Consider the following 4,152-nt stretch of genomic DNA (forward strand, 5'->3'; position numbering starts at 1 on the left):
TTTACCCCTGTGTGAATTTTTGCCCCAGATGTCTTCAAACTTTCCACTCTGTGTTGGTTTCTGTGATGTGTTTTTGTTGTTGTTGGTATGGTTTTGGTTGGTTGTGTTTCTTCTAATACCTAGAATAAAACACATTCCATTTTAAACCGTGAGAGTCCAGGAGCTGGGTGGGATTCTTGGGCTCAATCCGAAGCCCCTATACTTCAAGCTATTCTGGCAACAAGACGACTCCTATGAACTTCAAGTACTCACCAAGTATATTGTTTCTACAGCATTGATTCAGTCCTATTATAACAGCTAGAATAACAGTTACAAAATACAGATTTCATGCGTGTGAGCTTTCAATTTATGCTGAATGCTTGGCTCCATTGCACCAACTTTCAGGAAAAGGAACGGAAGCAGAACCTTCCGTACCACTCCTCCTCACTCATCCACAAAGTCATTTGCAGGCATCTATAATGGAGCACAGAAACCAAACCAAATTAATTGAAAAATAATTGAAAAGCCATTAAAGGGGTTTGCAGAAACTTATAAATAAAAAGGAATTAAGAGAAATGGAAGCATGGCATTTGTAATTAATTTATACGGCAAAAGTTTACATTTGATATTCCATACAGCTTTTAGATTAATTATTATGCCAACTACTTGGAGAAACGTACTGATTAGAAAGGGAAGAAGCAATAAATCTTGTTTTCCTCATAGGAAATATACCCCTCTTGTTTACAAACACAAGAGGTTGCTTTGAAACTTCAGTTCTCAGGAGTTAACTGGAATGTTCTGTCTTTTCTCCACCTACTTCTTCAATTCATTTTGCACAAAAATGCAGTTATCTGGCTATGAACGTTAAAATGGTAAATTGAATTATACCTGTTCTGCAGAAGTATTGATGTGCTCTTAGGTCTGTTCCACTTAGAGCCAGCTGCTTTCCATGTTAGTAAAGGAAAACCAATAACATCATCTTTCAGTCATTCCAGCGAAACCTGCAAAAAGAGTTCTTTTGGTCCCTTTCCTTGGTTGCGTGTCCTCCCAAGGTACCCGAATAAAGCAGCTCTCAGTTCTCAAGACTCTCAGCTTTTGGTGAAGACATCTTCAGCTTTGTTTCATTTGCAGAACATGCAGAAAAGGCACAGTTTTCTTGAATCAAGAAACTAAGGTGGATAGGACCATTCCTGGCAATAGCATTCGAGCAGCTGCTTCAGGATTTAATATTTGCTCCAGAGCCTAAGGAGCACAAAGGCTTGCTGACTTCTGGGTGTATTTTGCTGCTGTAGAGTACTTCACAGTTCACGTAGCACAAGCACTCCTTAGTACTTAAAAGTACACTTTGCAGCTCCACATTAAACTCAGCACACCGATAACTTACTTGGAAATAATTCAATATGAAGTCTCTAAGCCCTGGAATAGCTTGGAAAAATGCTCTTTCACCGTATAAAGAAACCAAGCCCCACAGAATGGGCTTCTTACGCACACTTGAAGTCAGGTTTCTTTAATGTTTTGACATTAAACAAAATTAAGCAGTGATTAATAGCTTCATTATCTCAGACTGACATGCAAATGCGTAACACCCCTCTGAGGTGTGAGCACAAAGCAGGTACCCACTGGTTTGCCCACAGTAGTCAGTGCTAGTGGACATACCACTACACTTGGCTCTGTAAAAAGGCAGATGATGCTTTCTTCAGTGGATGTAGTACAGGAAAGGACTTTGATTATGCAGCTCTGGCGCTTTATCAGTGTTAATTTAAGACAATTTTCAATGTGAGAGGTTGCCCTCAAAAACTCGCTTTTCACAAAGCAAAGAATTTGTGAGAACTACAGACTGAACTGGTATTCTACCATCCACCTTCACAAAAATCAGTGATGTTAGACTAGTTGTAGGATAAGAGCTGGGCAACTCCTTAGCCTTTCCTCACTCTAAGGCTGTACAGCAGGCAAATGCTCCATGATATAAACAGTGCTGCTTCTACAGACCCTAACGGATGTTTTAGGCTTGTAATAGGGGATATTTTTAAGGCATTGTACAGTCACAATAGCAAGTGATTACACCAGGATGTGAACGATTCTTTAACTTAATATGAAAACCCAAACCTAATTTTGAAACGTTAACTGAAGAGCTAGAAAAAAGAGCAGAACAAACATGCAACAAGTGATCTGGGTGCTTTGTATTTCTGCAGACTATATAACAATAAGGCAATTTCCCAGCACAGCCTATATTAAATATGGTACATTAGCACTACTCACTTGTACATTTCATTTCAAGTCTCTGTCCAAGGCTGAATTTGAAGGCTTCTGGTACATGCAGCTCCTAAAGAACACCCAGAAGAGACTAGCCCTGTCATCTGGGCACGCATAGGCTGGAACTGAAGAGGTCTTCTCTGCAGATGATGGGAAATACAAGTTTAAGGGCAACCTCCTGAGTGACACTGCCTTGTTGGAAGTGAGGAAACTCAAGCAAAGGGATAAGGGACCCTACACATGCCAGGCAGCATGCTTAATGCCACCTCCATCCCTGGAAGCAAGCCGCAATGGACCATATGTGTACAGTAGGATTTTGCTAACCTGTTAACAAGCCCTTCTTCCCCATATGTAGCTAAAACATAGGGTGCTTACAGAAAAGACAAAGATGCAATTATTTGGCAATCAATGAATGAAAGTTAAATTTATCATAATCTCAAACCTTCACACCTGCAATGGTAGCCATGGATACGGAAATCCTGTGCTTAATATCCACAGGCTGAGACCCAGTGTGACCACGAGTAATTCCCAGGTTTCCTTATAGTCCTCTTATTGACATGAAGGTATCCTCTAGTCATGGGGTTTTAACAGGCGAAAGTCCTGTGGCTGTAGAAATCTTGGCAAAGTGGTGGATAAATCTTCCATTTCACATATCAGTTCACTGAAAGTGGCTTCTCATTTATCAAAGAGGCAACGGTTTCAATCTTAGAAATGAAATCCTGTATTCCTTGCCACACTTAGGCCATGCAATCAGCAAACAACGATCAAGTACATAACCTTTTGGCTTAAAGCTTGCAGAGGCATTCTGTGTTCTGGCAATGCCTTTCCTGTTCAGCACTATTCAACTTGAACATGCTCTGAAACAAAAAGGACTGTTAAAGAACAAGCGTGTACACTTGCTGCTTAGAAGCATTGATTCTTTTTTACAGCATTCCCATCACAGGCCTGTTTTTTTCATCTCCTTTCCAATATGTGGATCTGATTTGTCACGATGAAACCTTTTCACCCTTCCTTCTCTTTCCTCCCTAGTTCCTGACTTTGGGCTCTGCCTGTTGCTGGAAGCATACATTGACCCAGTTATAGGAAAGTGCACCGAAAGTTACCTGCACTGGAGCCCGGTTTTAAGGTTGTGCTGCTTTTTGATCAGGAGCACAAGACATGTCACCAGCCTCTTCTAAGACATCAGATATTAAGTTTGTCACCCACATTACAGTTGTAGTAACCTGTGCATCTGCCATAGTCACAGCCATGCACAGTTTGTGCTAAGGCAATTGATTTGCTTTAAAGTTATACATGTCCTAAGTAACAGAGTGATATTTTATTGCCAATAAGATTCTGTTTGCACTGAATTTTCTCCTTATTTGTAAGGGGTAATGCAGTGCAAAAAACCCAAAAGGTCTTAAAAAAGAACCCCATCCAAGGTCTTAACTCACCTTTAAATAAGGGACCTTATAAAGAAATTTGTGAAACACCTGGTTTTAGTTATATAGGCAGGGAATAAGGATCTTCAGTCACGTCTGCCTATTTGAAGTTCAGGTGTGTTACATATTAGTCTGTGTTAAGAGAGGTGTGATTTACACATATAGGTTAGCTGTTGGGATTAGATGCCTAAGAAGCCTTTTAGAGTTTGCATCTGAAAGGAACATTTTATGGCCTCAGCAGGCTTCCCTATGTTAGAGGGTGACTAACCCTATTCCACTGGAGAAGGGAGGACAGGAGCAATTCTAGGATGAGAAAAGACAGGGACTAACATGTAAACCATTTTTCTGCATTGTCTCGATTCCTCTCTTCTCTGCCTCAGCTTCCTCTGAGAGGCAGAAATGACAGCTATGCAAATACTTTGAATGGAAAGGCATTAGATTTAAAAGGAAAACAACTAAATCCCAGCAATTCCCAGGACACTCACCAGAGCATTGTGCT

The sequence above is a fragment of the Lathamus discolor genome, chromosome 4 (genome assembly GCF_037157495.1).
Source record: "Lathamus discolor isolate bLatDis1 chromosome 4, bLatDis1.hap1, whole genome shotgun sequence".
Taxonomy (NCBI): Eukaryota; Metazoa; Chordata; class Aves; order Psittaciformes; family Psittacidae; genus Lathamus; species Lathamus discolor.